The sequence below is a fragment of the Vespa crabro genome, chromosome 19 (assembly GCF_910589235.1).
Source record: "Vespa crabro chromosome 19, iyVesCrab1.2, whole genome shotgun sequence".
In the NCBI taxonomy this organism is placed as follows: Eukaryota; Metazoa; Arthropoda; class Insecta; order Hymenoptera; family Vespidae; genus Vespa; species Vespa crabro.
Window position 1 is genome coordinate 1,002,501 of NC_060973.1, and position 17,165 is coordinate 1,019,665.

The window sequence follows — 17,165 nt, forward strand, 5'->3', positions numbered from 1 at the left end:
TACGTTTCAAGAGACTCGTGCCCGTTTCCAATGCCGAATCTTCGATTCATTCGAAGAAAACCTTAAATATTATTTTTTCTTTTCAATTCAAACGATCTATTATATTATCCCATAGGTATTCAAGTAAGTGAGCAATATAAATAAGTACTTACATGGTAGTTCGATTTTTTTCTTTTTTTTTTTATCCTCAAACGTTACGTTTATTAACAATAATATCCCCGAGAGAATGAATTTTCAAATTTAGACATTAGACGTTTAGATCGACATTATTTAGCAGATTATTTAAATTTATATTATAAAAATAATCGAGTAATGTATATCTATAACTACCGACGTAACGATTAAAAGTTCCTACAAGGGGCATTAACGTCGGGAGTCTTGTCAATCCGTTTGTTAAGTTTACCTTCTAAAGCTCTTTAATGCTATGAGAAGAGAGAAAAAATTCGGACAGCCGTGAGAGACATAAAGAGACATACATACATACATACATACATACATAGAGTATTTTCGCACGTAACATAAACGCAAAGAACGGAAGCCATCATCTCCATCTACTACCCTCTTCTCGATCGACTCTTTACGATTTGACATGGTAGAGAGTATGGTATGCCGCATCTCTCGAATCCATCACTAGACTCTCATTAGCGGTATTCAGCAATTATTCACAGGGCCGACGACTATACGACTATGAGTATTCCTTCTTATAGGTTTACCTTGAAATATCGGACTGGAAAAACGGTCCGTGACAAATCGGACAGATGTCGAAGTCTAGTTAGGGTAACTAGGTACTTTGTCACTCTTACTTCAAGGAATACGAAAGAGTGAGATGGAGAGTATATCGAGTGTCAACCATCCATGTTAATCAAATTGCCAGAGAGAGAAAGAGAGAGAGAGAGGGAGGGAGGGAGAGAGAGAGAGAGAGAAAGAGAAAGAGAAGAGATCGTTGGCGATCATTGTTGATTCGTCATCCCCGATGTTCACCGTCGAACGCGTCCTTCGGTATCCGATATCCTAACACGAGTACCACACGTATTCCTTCACAGTATATCTTTTCTCCTCGACGACAATGACTTCGAGTCTCCCCCTTGGATTCTCCTCTTCGATGATCTTGCGAAAACTTTAGAAAGATTCTCCGAATATAATTCACGAGATATCGCAAGAACTTTTTCCTAACTTCTATGATCTCTCTTTCTCTCTCATATATATATATATATATATATATATATTTATATATATGTTCCTTTTTTCTTTATATATTTTTTTTTCTATTTCTTTTACTTTTTCCACTGAGAAAAGTTAGGGTAAAAAAGTTGACAATGCTCGTGATAACGAGTTCGATCAATGTCATTTATCATATCAACGAATCAAACAAGAGTTTCGTTCTCTTTCTCTTTCTCCCTCTCTCTCTCTCTCTCTCTCTCTCTCTCTCTCTCTATCTTTTCTCAAAGAACTCTCTCGAACGGAATACTTTCGCAAGGAGAATCGTACAAACTCGATCCGATCCGGCTCGTAGATCATTGAAACGTATATCCTTTCGGTTATACGGCGGGTGTACCTGTAGCTCTCTCGCGGACCAATGGAAGGACACACAAAGTAGATTCGAGATACGTGAGCGCTCCCAGTTCCGTGGGGTCGTGCCGGTCGTAGGATATGCCGACCGCGAGAGACTTGACTTCCAGCGGCTTTCGAGATCGAAGATTCGCCCACGCCCTATCCCAAGCCAAGATCCTGCCATTTTTCGAAGGACGCGCATCCGTTCGATATATCCTGTTTCTTCTCGCAAAGAAGTCGACGTGCCCGACGGACTTCTCTCGCTCCGATTTCCATCGCGATTATTTCCGACTTTTTCTTCAAATGAGAAATCCTTTTCGAATCATCTCTTCGTACAGCCCTTTCTCTAATACCTACAAATATGGTACTATCGATCGCAATGAAAATTAAAAAAGAAAAATCGCAATAAAAAAACGATATATATATATATATATTGGATAGATTGTATCAAATAGTTCATTGAATTAATTTGAACATTAACAGAGATAATATAAAAATTAATTAAATATTAGACTGACGGAGTATAAAAATAATTTTTCTCTTAATTTTTTGTTTTTTTTTCAATTAAAAAAATTTGACTGTAATTTTTACGTATATGTATCTATCCATCTATCTGTCTATCTATTTTCAATATTTCATCGATATCGAGGGCAATCGAGATTTATATGATCCTAACCGAAAAAAAGTAATAAAAAAAAGAAGAAAGAGAGAGAGAAAGAGAAAAGGAAAACGGATTATTTATCGTCGTTTCTAAACGACAAAAGAAAATGAATTCTCTCGGATGTATGAAAACACGAAAGGCACGATGCTGTTACGACGAGGTATTTGGATTCGTGATCAATTGGCCGTATTTAATTTGGATGTATCTACCATACTTATTTACGTGTATATGTATCAAAGTACATACGAATGTATGTATACGTTTGTACTACATATACGTAAGGTCGAGTTTGGTTCGTCCAAAACTTATTGCAGTGTACAAACTCGTTCATGTGGAAGCCCTTCATGTGGAAACTCACCAGAGGTGGTGGCAGACAGATGGGTCTAATATGAACTCGATATTGCTCCCGAGGATATGAACTCATTCTTTCGCACGTTGTACAGTGAGTTTAGAAAGTATTCGTACATGCACTGATCAATTTGAAATAAATCTTTCTAAGATAAATCTTTTGCTAATTTTGTAAATAAAAAACAAATAAGTTCTCTTTTTTTTTTTTGCTTTGGACTATATCCACTCTAGAGATTATGAAAATATAATATCTATTACTATTTATAAAAAATCAGTTAATAAACTTTACAATTTTACTAAATCTTATTTCATATAAATCAGTATACAAATACTTTCTAGACTCACTGTATATATACGTACATATGTGCGTAAATGTGCGTACATATATGCCGACAACAAGGTGTCGGTCCTGATCATCGACACGGAAAGGAATGAGATTTATCGTGTTACATTATTCTCAAGATTTAAGAACCTATTCTGATTTGGACACCTCGAAATAAATTTTACAATCGATTCGTCAACCGATTTCAACATATTTTTTTTTGCACTCTCGTCATGGATTTTCTACTTTCCAATCGTTCCGATAAATTACTGAAAATTTCTTTATTTCTTCTCTTCTCTCTCTCTCTTCTTCGTTCTTAACAAATAATCAAATGACGAGGGAGAAAATAATTTTCACGAGCGAATACAATCGGCGACGTTTAATTTCGTTGCGACAATTTTATTCATTAATTTTTTTTGTTTTTTTCCTCCTTTTTTTTATGATCCACATAAGAAAAGGAATTTTGAAAGTGCGCAAGTAAGTAAGAATCCTTGCGTGTCACGTGAGAAGGAAATAAAAAAGAGAGAATCGGCCATCGTTACCTCCCCGCCCGCCCCCGCCCCCTCCATTTTCCTCTTTTTTTCTTTCTTTCTTCCTTTCTTTTTTCTTTTTTTTTTCAATGGTGCACGTCGGAAGGAATGCAGGTTGCACAACGCACCGTGGAGGTCCGATTTCGGATTTTATGAGTCCTAAATCCTCGAGGACCAGTTGTCCCCGCGACTGCTTTACGACTATTTTCTTCGTTGGCAGCACGTTACGTAGCCGTGAACGTCGGACTCGCGAACGAGTACACACGAAACACACACGGCCTTCGTCCGGCTTCGAAAACGAGCTTTGCCCTTCGACTGTTATAAGTGTCCGTAGATATATATATATATATATATATATATATATATATATATATATATGTATATGTATGTATGTATAAATCGAAAGATTCAAAGTCCACTCTGATTAAAATCTACAAAGTGTTATGGGGTATTGAAAGAATGCGTAAACGAATTTTGTATTTACGAATCAAAAGATATATCCCAATTATTTTTATTTTCGACTTTTTTTTTCCTTTTTATGTATTATCACTTCTTCTTTCCTCATATATATATATATATATATAAATTCTAAGATAAATTCATCGAGATTAATAGTCATTTAGTCGTAATACCAAAACACGAAAGACGATTTGGCTCGATGATACGAACCATCGAAAATGTTTAAGCATGAAAAAGGAAATGTTTTCTTCGCATATTCTCTTTTTATTTCTTTTCTTTTCCCTTGCTTTTTTTCTTTTTCTTTTTTTAGTTTAGAAACAAAACCCAATCGATCAAAACCGGATAAGAAGGTGAAGAGAGAGAGAGAGAGAGAGATAGAGAGAGAGAGAGAGAGAGAGAGAGAGAGAGAGAGACAGAGAGAGAGAGAGATAGATACGTCAACTCGATCGCGCGTATTGGTTTCTGACGTTAATGTAAAAACTCGATGAAATTCAGATTATGCCAGGAAGAAAATTATGACATTGGCACACGTGTATCCTGGCGTAAGAAAAGATCGCACATGGTATTCCTGAGATTTCAAGAACGCACAGACGATTAATCGAATTCCACGGATTAGCGCGCGCGCCCGCTGAAAACTGGCAGTGCCGGGATACTCAATCTCGTTAATCGAAAGCATGTAGGAATGTCGTGTGTACGAGTCTACGTGCAATTTGTATGTCTCCTTTGGTCGTGTGTACGCTTTTAAGGTGTGAGAAAGAGAGAGAGAGGGAGAGAGAGAGAGAGAGAGAGTCCCGCTGACGTCTCGTCCTCGCCTAATCGATTACCACAAGGACGTTATTAAATTGCACTTGTCAGCTAAGAACAAGTTGCCTCGAAGTAAACGATAACTCAAGAATATATACATAGGTTATTCCTTGTAATATATGTACCTATTTCCGTACTTTGGAAGAAAATATAAAAAAAACAAAAAAACAAAAAAAAAACAAAAAAAAAACAAAAAAAAATAAATAAATAAATAAATAAAATAAAAAAGAAAGGAAAAAAGAAAAATACAAAAAATAAAGAAAAAGAACAAAACGAGGAATAAAATAATGAAAGGAAAAAAATAAATATGAGAAAGAAGATAGAGAAATAAAGAGATACCGTCGTATAATTTAAACTGTAACGACTTATTTTCGGTCGATGAGCGTTACGCATTCATTCACATTAACTTCTCGAGTTCGTTCGAGTCTCTGGCGATTAATCATCGCGAAATCAAGACAAATACGTGCCACGCAAAAATGTCCTAATGATCACCGTGGCGAATGCGCTCGTTGGGAAGAGCAAACGTTGCCAGACTGACTGACTGAACTTTAACGAGAGAAAGAGAGACAGAGAGAGAGAGAGAATATAAAAAAGAGAAAAAGAGAAAGATAGAGAGAGAGAGAGAGAAATATGAGAAGAAGATTCATTTATCAATCGGCTACTTCGCACTAGCCAAGCAACAGCAACAGCAGCAAAGCAGCAAAGCAGGAGCATCAGAAGCGTCCTTTAACGGAGGGAGCCGATCGTTTTGTGGGCAAACATCCTTTGGTCACAGGTCGAGCCTGTTGGCCACTCGAACGACCATTCACGCGGTAGTCCGTACGTTCCTCAAACGTTACGACGATCGAAGCTCATCGAGGGTTGGGCTAAGGTCTCTTGCAAAAGGACCCTTTCCACGTGGTGCCACGAGTCTTCGTCAACATTAACGACGTTTTGACTGAGAATATCCTTCCGACGGGTAACCCAGTATCTCGATCCTATTAGAACTCGTTAAAACGTATTTTACGCTTTTCTTTCTTTTTTCCTCTTCTTTCCCCTTCCCCTCCTACCTCTTATTTGTCTTTTGCTTCTTCTTCATTATCTTCTTCTATTCCTATCGAATCTTCTCAAAGTATCCTTCTAAATCGCTTTCAAACATAACGCAAAAGATACCTTTTAGTTTACCGACTGCTTATTGTACTAAGTACCTGTCGTTTTTCTGACTTCTAATACCCTTTGAAATCGAGATCGAAATCGATCCTTAGTTTTTCTTCTTTTAGTAGGCGGGGGGGAAAAAAAATAAGAAAAGAAAATAAGAGAAATCTTCTCTCCCTCCCTCTCTCTCTTTTTCTTTCTCTTTCTCTCTCTCTCTCTCTCTCTCTCTCGTTCTCTCTCTTTCTCGGATTCATTGAAACGATCTTCCTCAAGCTTGGCCCAAGCGATTCGATCGTCGTCTTATTTACAAGCATGTTGTTCCCATATTCCTCGAGTAGAATGAATAACCCGATAATATATTAATGCACGATACTAGTAGAACTAGCCACGATCTATCCTTTCCCAACAGTGTAAGCCGCCGGCGTAGCCGCCGCTGATATCAGCGGCCGACAGCAGCAATCGCTAAAATTATCGGTCAGTGCTGTTTGAATATCGCTTGAAAATAATTCATTTCCCCCTTTATACTCCGCATCCTCCAACCCTTTGCCCTTACTTATTTAAACGTCGTCGCGCGAGGAGAAGCACAACCTTTTACCTTTTCAGCGAGCGTACTCTCGAAGATATCGATTTCAACAAAGCTTACTCGAATCCATTTAGTCCCTCTCTCTCTCTCTCTCTCTCTTTTTTTCTCTAACGTGCGAGCACGTCGGTATTAATATTCCAAGATAGCTCTCGCGAGATAGTTCTCGACCCGCCTCGAAGCTGACGTTATCTTGTCAGTCGTATACGATAAACGCCGTTAAAACGCAATAGGCATTAGGCTTTAGCACGAAACCGCTGAGAGAATTGATAGCGACGGATGAGTAAGTTCGATTAACTCGACTGTCACTTTACTTGTTATTAATTGACACGTATCGTGTATTTACCTACCTACTTGTTTTACCGATTGATAAGTAATTAGATATTGAAGAACATTAAAGACGATGGAATAAATGGGACGACGTTTTTTTTTCTTTTCTCTCTTTCTCTCTAATTCCTATTTCGTAGTTCTACAGTATCTCATTTTATTGATCTTGATCACCCGGGAATCTTTCTCTCTCTCTCTCTCTCTCTCCCTCTCTCTCTTTCTCTCTCTTTATCTTTCTCCCTCTCTGACTGTCCATTTAGTTTAAGTAGGTACAAATAAATTTCGATTCGCGATCTGACTAGACCGAAAACTGGCTAACATCGTACAGGCGTATCGTTTGGTCGCTCGTAAAACTGTTCCGGATTTGTTTTTAAACGCTTTCGACGAAAGCACGCATTATATTACAAGACGTGAAATCTTTTAAATCGCGGATCTGATTTCGTCCACTACGGGGGGGATCGTACCTACGAAAATGAATGTCTCCTTTCAAGAGAAAAAGAGAAAGATAAATAGATAAACAGATAGAAAAAGGAAGAAAGAGAAAGAGAGAGAAGAAGAGGGAGAGAGAGAGAGAGAGAGAGAGAGAGAGAAAGAAAGAGATCTGGCATCCATTAAAAATATGTACGATCCGGTCGGAGAGTTCCTCGGATTTGTGGGCGCTCCTACCACGAGCATTATCTCAGTGAAATGAAATCGGTCGTTAAACGAGGAAGCGAGATATAGTTGGGCAGAGAAACAGGAGAGGAAGAGGAGCCAAGCAGCTAGTCACAAAAAGCATCGTGCGGAGGACAGGTCACGAAGGGAGATGAAGGGAGATGAAGAGAGAGAGAGAGAGAGAGAGAGAGAGAGAAAGAGAGCAAAAGAGAAGCAGATAAAAAGAGAGAAAGAGAAGGTAGACCACGGAGAGCAGAAGCGTTTTACGTTCGAAACAGGTTTCTATCGTTTAATTTCTACGGGTGGACATCTTGCTTAATTTATGGCGCCGTTCCGCGGCCTCCTCCTCCTCCTCTTCTTACTCCACCTCCTTCTGTCCCCCTCCCCATCCCCCACCATCCGGCCACCCTCTCCCCACCCCCTTCTTCTCCACTTCGACCGTTCGTTTTTGAGCGCCTTTCGACATTTTATTGGGTCCAAGAGTTTCTATAACCCGAAGAATCCTTAATTCTTTCTGCCTTCGAAAAATTCGTTTCGAAAGGCCGGAAAGGAGAATGTGGTATATGGTCGATGATGTTACGTTCGAATCTCTCTCTCTCTCTCCCTCTCTCTCTCTGTCTTTCTCTTTCTCCCTCTTTCTCTTATACGCAGAGACGCACACGCATATATACATAGTATATGTATTGTATAACGTCAGCGCAGAGAGCGCGAATATAACAGGGGCAAGGTATAAAAATTTATATCGATATAGCGGAGATCTCGAAGCTTTATAAATGTACAAAGATTTAAAATGTTCATCTATGATATCGTTGAAATTCATTGGTAGCATTTGTTGTTTTTATTTGTTATATATATATGTTACATATACATATATATATATATATATCTTTTCTTGCTCTTTTTTTGTGTTTCTTAAGAAGAAGAAGAAAGAGAAGAAGAATTTCGTATAGATTCGTCACCTGCGTTTCCTATTTCCATCGATACGAATTCGCAAACGAGATTAGCGTGCAATTAATGCGATAACTGTCACTTGGGGAAAAATACGATCGGCCGGGCTGCTCGTAAAATCTGGTAGTCGGAGACGACGTATCCAGGATGTAAATTGTACAGTTACCTCTTGCGTGATTAGAACGAGAAAGAGATAGACTGGTGGTCGTCGTACACCTACGAGTTTCCTTCTTACGTTTGATAGGAGACCGTAGGCCCACATAGAAAAGATTCCTTTTAACGCGGCACGCTTCTTCTTCCTCGAGATTATCGTAGGTGCTAGTCCGGCCAGCCAGCTAGGAGGCTTCGCATAATCTCACGTTGACCGTAATATACCAATAAATGCTGAATTACACGGAAAGACCGCGAGTAACGCATTAACGATTCTTATCGGAACTTTATTACTATCTCAATCCATCCAGAATTGTTAAACGTATATGTAGGATAGGATAAGTGTATGTATATATGTGTATATATGCGATAACTATGACCGTAAAACCAAGACTTTTAAATATCACATTAAGAAAGCAAAAGAAAGTCCACCTGTTGTATACAAGCTGGACTGAAAGAAAAGTAATTAAATCGAGAAGGGGAGAGAGAGAGAGAGGGAGAGAGATGAATAGAGATGAGAGGGAAAAAGAGAGAGAGAGAGAGAAATGGTAAATCTTTTCAATCCTAAATAAGCAAGTAGAGTAAAAGAGAAGAAGAATACAAAAATGATGACGAAAAGGAAGAAGAAGGAGAAGAAGGAACGAAGAGATAGATAAAGAGGAAGAGGAGGAGGAGCAGTATAGTAAGAGAAAGAAAGAAAGATGTTAGAAAATCTTACGGAAAGGCAGGAGGGACGGCAAACTGTCCCAGAAGAGTGGGATAAGAATGGGTGTTACCAGATTGGTCGATCTCGTGGGACCGGCCGTGTTTGGATTGGTCGAACGATTGGTCCCAAGTTGGGCCCATTGGTTGCCGATGAGACAGGCGTGAACAGATGGGCAGGTACAGGTGAGTCCGCAATAGTAGGGGAAATCGGTAGCGTTGGTAAGGCACGACTCTCTTCACAGGCAACTTCGATGCAGTCGAACAGATCGCAGCGATCGCGAAGCGGCAGTCCTCTCCCGTCCATCGACGTGGTCGCACCGAGTCTCGTGGAGGTTCGAGAGAGACAGAGAGTGACTGACGTTACGCACACGAGGAAAATAAATAGAAATAGAAATAACGTATCTATTACGCGCAAATGGACGAGTAAATATAAAGTAATAGAAGTGAGAGGGAAAGAAAAAAAAAGAAGAAGGATAGAAACGAAAGAGAGAAAAAAAGAAAAATATAAAGGTAGAGAGAGAGAGAGAGAGAGAGAGAGGAGAGAGAGAGAGAGAAAGAGAAAGAGAGAGATCACACGTGATCAAGATAGTCGCTAGTAATTATGTAAAAATCCTTTCCTCTTTTTATTGTTTCGTATTGTTTTTTCATTCAAGATATTTCAAGATCGGCGATAGATGCTAATCGTTATCCGACGCTGAATAAAACAAAAAGTTCCTCGACTGACTCAAGGTCAATCGTATCGAGAAAAAAATAAGAAGAAGTAAAAGTAGTAGAAAAAGAGGAAGAGGAAGAAGAAAAAAAAAAAGAAGAAGAAGAAGAAGAAGAAAAACTATCCATACCACAATTTGCGTTAATTAACAAGCCACGTGCTCGAAGGAAAATGTTCCTCGGGGGATATTGACGAATGACTTTTCGTTTTGCTTTTTTTTTTTCTCTTCGAACAAACACTTGTATTTTTTTCTCTTGGCTCATCATTCCTTCGAGGATCTAAAAAGGGAAATCAGTTATATACAGTGTGTAAACGTGTGATCGCGGACTCGGACTATTAACCGGTTATACATTTGGATCTTTCATTAAGTGATATTGCTAAACTACCTATCAGGAAATTGCGTGGATATCTCAATAATAAAGGTGAGTGATATGAAGTTCTTTCTTTTTTTTTCTTTTTTGTTTTTTACAATTGCAATCTTTTTTTGCGTTTGTCGATTGATCTAAAAGAAAAGAAAATAAAGTGTATGTGTGAGAGAGAGAGAGAGAGAGAGAGTTCAGCTAAATTCTTCTCTGTTACGTAGGATACCTAAGCGCTTACTAATATGAATCACTATAACAGCATTGAAGTCTCTCGCGAGATTCATTTCGAGCATTGAAATCTTCGGTGATTCATCACTCGTCTTGTTTTTTTTTTTTTTTTATCGTACTTCAAAAATTTACTAGATCGACGAACGATTTGTCGAAGTTGTCAGTGTGTTTTTTTTTCTTTTCTCTATCTCTCTCTCTCTCTCTCTCTCTCTCTCTCTCTCTCTCCCTCTCTTTCTATTCATATCGAAAAGTCTCTCGATTGATCCAATTAATATAATATAATAACGTATAGGATCAAGTGAAGTTTCAATAATGCGAATTAAATATCCTTTACGATTTTTTTTTTAAGATCGTTTAAGGATCATCGTTAACTCGTAAGAGTTCGAGATATCCGTCGATCCGCGGGATTCGATCGTATGATCGAAACTAAAATTAATCAAATTAGCAAAATTTGAGTGCGTTGAACCCATAATTACGGCTTATTTCGTCAGTACGAGGTAGAACAGATGATTTATTTCTGATTGGTTCCTTCGTAAATCAACTCGCGCGCACGACTCTCCTTCCGACCGGGCTGCTTGTTCGCGTCCGTTCGTACATTCATTCGTTCGTTCGGCCGCGATTATCCGATCGCGTGAAATCGATAATACGGCTAAATCGCGCTCCTTCGACTTACTTTAGTCGATCGAAAGGAAAGAAAACGAGAGGTGAGGATGAGGAATGGAGAGAAGCTGACAATGAAAAAAATCGAGAGAGAGAGAGAGGGAGAGAGAGAAAAGTAAGATAAAAGAAAAAAAAAGGAACTCATCAAAATAGGAGAGAAAAGGGGAGAGATGAAAGAGGAAAAATAAAAAGGGGGGAAAAAAAAAAAGAAAAAAGGAAATATGCTTTACAAGCGTTGCGCTCGTTGCACGGAACACGTTTATGAAATTATGACGACCGCCGAGGCTCTGCGCTCATAAATATCCGTTAAATAAATGAGTAACGTACCGCGAGATTAGCCGCATCATCGGTTACCATGTAAACGACGAAATTGCATAATATGTTGTTTCTCGCGCTCGCGCGTGCTGGTTATAAATATTAAATCTCGCTTAACATAACACATCGACGACTATGGTATGTAATTACGACGTGTATCGGACGACTCCCCTTTACTCTCGTCGAACCGATCTCATCGTCTCCTCGTCCTTCTCATTTAAGAGAGAAAAAGGAAAAAAAAAAGAACAGGGAAGAAAGAAAAAAAAAAAGAACATCTTCGACGTCCTAACAAAATCTAATCTAATATCCTATCTGGAATCAGTAGTTGAACAGAAAAAAAAAGAGAATAAATATATAAAGAAGTATATATATTCACATGTCTAAATATATGTATATACATGGATATATATATATATATATATATATATATATATATATATACATATATATCTTCATTGATATTAACTTTTATTGATTGGATGGTTTGTTTTAATTTGAATTAAATATTATACAACATTGATGCGCGCGCATATACAGATATATTGTATATACACATATATATATAAATATATGTTGTGTGGATAGTCGCAAATGAAAACATTATCGTCACCCCTCAGAGGAGCCTGTTGCTATAATATTTGCCTACCGGTAGACACTATCGTAATTTCGTTACACACAAAGGACTTGTAGTCATCTTATTTTCTCTTCTCTCTCTCTTTCTTGAAATAAGAGTCGTAAGGACCCGTATGCGTATGTAAATGATCTATACATAAGAAAGAGAGAGAGAGAGTGGAGCGTTACAATTATTATGCATAGACTCTTTTTGGCGCGAGGCTCTCCCATGTCAAAATATATTTATTGCCGCATTTTCTCTTTTCTTTTTCTCTCTCTCTCTCTCTCTCTCTCTCTGTTTCTTTCAACATACCCTTTGAACATTGACTGCGGTGTGTCGACCGCTATTGTCGCCCTTTCATACGGTTATTACCCCACTTGTACATAGGGCAAACTTTGCACGTGAAGAGTTCTAAGAAAAGTCGTCGAGTTACTCTCGTTTCTAATCCCCTCCCCTTCTCTCTCTCTCTCCCTCCTTATCCCGCATCCCTCACTCAGCTCCTACCCCTACCCCTACCCCTCCCTTTTTCTCTTTCTCTCTCTTTCTCTTACCTACCCCCCTTTCAATAACATTCTTTCTACAGTGCACGTGTACACGTGTATTCTGGTAAATAAAAGCAAATACTTAGACACAGGGCCGAATATGCATTAATAAAAAGAGATTAAAATAAATATATATATATATATATTTATTGTAAACATTTACGTTCATATTATAGCAACAATTGGTTTTATATTCAGAATTCTCCCTTATTTATTTATTTTTTTTTCTTTTTTTGCTTTTTTCTCTTTTTTAATACCAAAGCATTACAAGCATTAGATAGATATTTAATGTTTTGGTATTACATGTTCTTAATAATTATAATATATATTTTTCTATTTTATTTAATACTTCAACATATTTTATATTTAAAATATATTTCTTCAATGTTCGATTATTTAATAATATTAAACGATCAAAGTTTTTTTTTTTTTTTTCCGGTTGAATAACAGACGATATAATAATGTGTACGTAGAGATATATGTAACTTTGTTAATTTTTCTTTTATTAGTGTTTTATTGTGAAGTCAAATGAGCGATGGTATAGTAATGACGTACACATGTACACACACATGTTTATATATGTCTATAAAAAATCTATTTCACATTGGATTTCTTATTTTCCAAAACGATCATTCCCAATAAAACTCGTAATCGAAACTTTTGTTTAAATGTCTGAACATTCCCTTTGTTGGCACGCTACTCATACTCTCTTCATATTTCGTAAAACGATACCGACAAAGGACGATAAGTAACAATAATGGCGGCAGATTTGCCATCAAAGCAAACTTCTCGTCGAGATGCACAATTCGATGTATCAGTTTACCAACGTTCCGCCAAATCATTCCATACAATATATTCAAAGCTTCAACATACCTACTTACAATCTGAAGCATTTGTTTTTTTGTTTTATTATTATTAGTAGTATTAGTATTATTTTATTCTTATTATTCTTATTTTTTTTTTTTTTTTTTTCTTTTTTTGAAAATTCTTATTTCATTTAACGGTCCAAGTTTTAGAGAGAGAGAGAGAGAGCGAGAGAGGAGAGGATCGAGTGCAAGCCTGAAACGACTGGTGGATTTGCATATTAACCCCTTTGATGCGGGCCCGTCCATCCGTCCTCGTCCTCGTCACGGGGTCGTAATCTGACTTAACGTTTTCTTTTTTCCTATCACCAACACAACAATCAACCAACAACACCATTACAATTGCCTTTTCGTCATTTGTTTACCATCCTTCTTCCTCTTCTCGACTTCTTCATCTTCGGATTCAAAAGACGGAGATAAATTCTAATCCTCAGTTTTAGATGATAAGTATAATAAAAAGTGACAATGATTATAGAGATATGCATATTATTTACATTTATCTATTATTTTCATTGAAAACTTTTTCTTTTTCTTTTTTTTTGTTTCTTTTTTTTTTTTGTTTTGTTTTTAACGTTTGACAAACTGGTAAGGCTCGAAATCATTGATTAAAATCGATTAAGAGAGTGTCGATTGAGGTAGTCGTAAAAACGACATGAGTTTTCGATAAGACACACGCGAGTTTGCGGTATGGAGTCTTATCTCGAATGCTTTTGTCAGTAACGCTCGGAGATGCACTTTAACGACATTGCCAGGCTATTCACCGTTCATGCATCCGTTACTTTGGTAATCTAATCCTGTGCTCTTTGTCCGCGACGAGATAATGTGCGCGATTTACAGGGAACGACACTCGGTCTCGCTTCCGTCGACTTGGTACTATCTTCCTTCTCTCTCTATCTCACTCTCTCTCTTACTCTCGCACTCTTTCTCTATTTATCTCCCTCTCCTCATTTCCTTATCAGAATCTACCGAAGGAATCAATTTTTAAAGGAAGGAAAAGGTTTTTTCGAGAATGATCGATCGTCGAATAGAAAAGGGGAACGTGTGCGTTCGTTCCAATCTAAATGTGTTATTAAAATAATAAGATAAAATTTTATTCGTTGAGAAGAAAATCTTTTATATAGTTGAAAACTCATTAAATCGTATTTGTATAATTTATCTACGTATGCATATGCGTATTAAATAAGTATTATAATGTAACGTCGCTTGCGATAAACTGTATCGTTTCGATGAAGGTACACAGAACTCGTACGAAACGGTGCTATTATACGAGCGAGCGTTCGGACTTTTATGAGATAGTAAATCAACGATGGCGTGCTTAATCGCCAAATAAACGAGAGATTAAATTCCATTTCGGAGTAGGACGAGCTACGCGAATCTCTCCAGTTATTGAATTCTTCTGGATCTCTCTCTCTCTCTCTTACTTTTTAAAAAGTAAAGGTATAGAGTAGGAAAATAGTCTTTCTCTGTTTCTCTGTCTGTCTCTCTCCTTTCTCTATTTGAAGGAAACATCTTTAAAACGATTTAATATTATATATATATATATATAAAATGTTCTCTTTCAATTACTTTTTTTATAGAAAAATCATTAATTAAAATTAAAAGACACGACTAACCGTAACTTTTTACACGAATACTAATACACTTAGTTTGCTATACTTTCTCTATTATCGCATCTTTAACTTGTTACATGTTATATAACAAGTAGTAAGAGTTTCGAACGGTTTCCTACTACACCCCTGTTGTAAATACACATATGAATGTAAGAGAGCCTAACGAATCGTTTCGATGGAGCATCTACAAAAGGACTCGTGATTCCCACAAGTGGTAGGAAAGGAAAGGAAAAGAAAGGAAAGGAAAGGAAAGGAAAGGAAAGGGGTTATTGCGGTTCTTGCTAGAATCCTTTTCGATGAACTCTAGAGAGACAGAGACACAGAGATAGACATACAGATAGACAGAGAGAGAGAGAGAGAGAGAGAGAGAGGTGTCGAAGGAAAATGGCTAGTGTCTCCGTTAAAAATCGGATCGGTCACGCATCGAGAAGACGAACAATGCGTTTAAGAAGGACTCTTCGCGAGATGGTAAATAGAGAAAGAAAAAGAAAAAGGAAAAAAAAAAGAAAGAAAGAATGAAGAAGAGAGAAAGAAAAAAAAAAGATGAAAGAAAGGTTTAGTCGACGAGATCCATCCCCCTTTAGCCTAAACTGTCGCGATAAATGATCCTACCGAGGGTTATTAATTGTTTTTGGCTCCCGGAGTAAAGAAAGCAAAAGAAGTAGTAGAAGCACGGAGGCAGGGGCATCCATCCGTCGCTCTCTCGCGAAAGTGTATTAACGGAAAAACGAACTCTATCTATCTATCTATCTCTTTCTCTCTTTCTCCGTCTCCTCTCTCTATCTCCTTCCTTCTCTTTTTTTCTCCCTTCTTTTCGTTCAGAAGGAGAATCCTCCTCCAGCTTTGGTTGGCACACCTATCGAGTAGAGTCTCTCTCTCTCTCTCTCTCTCTCTGTCTCTTTACTACCTGCAGGAAGCATCATTTTTCAAGGACTCGATAGACGCAAAGCCTGCCGAGAATCGACGATCATCCATCAAAATGATCGTTAAAAACGCATCTCCACCGATACAAATTGCGCGACCTATTCCCCCTCTCCCCCTCTTTCCCTCGAAAGTCAAACCTACGAATTTTCTCCAATAGAAAATATTCGATTGGTTTTTACTTCGTTTTTTCCCCGACCTTTATACGTGTTTGTTTTTTTTTCTTTTTTTTTTCTTTTTTTTTTTTTTTTTTTTTTTTTCTTATTTTTTATATATATATAGACGAGTCAAAGTACGTCGTGAGAGGAAAAGTAAAAAATTGATTTTTCTTTTTTTTTTTTTTTTAGCTTCTTTTTGTTTTCTTTTTTTTTCTTTGTTTTCGAGTTACGAGCACGAATCGCTCGGTCGCGCGTACAATTGATTTCAATCTAATTGCCAATCGGATTAAAATATTTCCATTATGTCGGAGAGAGGGGATGGGGTGGGGTGGGATAGAGTGGATGGGGTGGGGTGAGGTGGGGAGGTTCCACGTGCAACGCGTTTATTTACAAGCAGATTTATTTGCAGATAAGGACACAGGTAGTTGTGTATGTACAAGACGATGTTATCGCGATACGGTCCGGTAAGGTTTGGCGCGTAAAGTTCTCATGAAGCCTTCGTGGGTATAGACCGGTGATATATCGACTTCTTCTTTCGAGTAGATTCATTAACTCATTAACTTAGAAAGAGAAAAAGCAAGAGAGAGAGAGAGAGAGAGAGAGAGAGAGAGAAGAGAAAAAGAGGGACTAAGAGAAAAGGATAGAGAAAAATGGCCGCTCGTATATCACTAGCTGGGCAGTAATCAAGTGCTCATTCTTAATGCGGTAATAAATTTGTGAATTAATATACCTCCAATTAATTATATCGCATAGGTTACGTTCACTCCCGTGTACTCGTTACTTCGATCGAATCGTTAATGATCGACGTGCTTAGAAAAACCATGTCATACTCTCAGGGCAGACGAAGTCTTATGTGTAACTTGTAAGTGTAAATGTATTACGCTTTCGTTGTATTACGAAATGATGAAAGAGAAGATGATATTTCTGATAAAATAATAATAAAATTTGTATTTTATAATGAAAAAAAAAAAATTAATATATATATATATATATATATATATATATATATAT

The 17,165-nt window shown here is 37.5% G+C and overlaps 1 protein-coding gene across 3 annotated transcripts in view; it reads left to right on the forward strand.

Moving 5' to 3' along the window:
• The window catches only part of LOC124430651 (zygotic gap protein knirps-like), a 203,839-nt gene that overhangs the window by 160,469 nt on the left and 26,205 nt on the right, over nt 1-17,165 (forward strand). The window contains exon 1 of one of the 3 annotated variants that reach the window (XM_046977550.1): nt 9,442-10,304. The exons of the other annotated variants lie outside the window; for them this stretch is intronic. The gene's annotated coding sequence lies outside the window, so the exon portion shown is untranslated. Of the gene's footprint in view, nt 1-9,441; nt 10,305-17,165 lie in introns of those variants that run through there. 3 annotated transcript variants of the gene reach the window in all.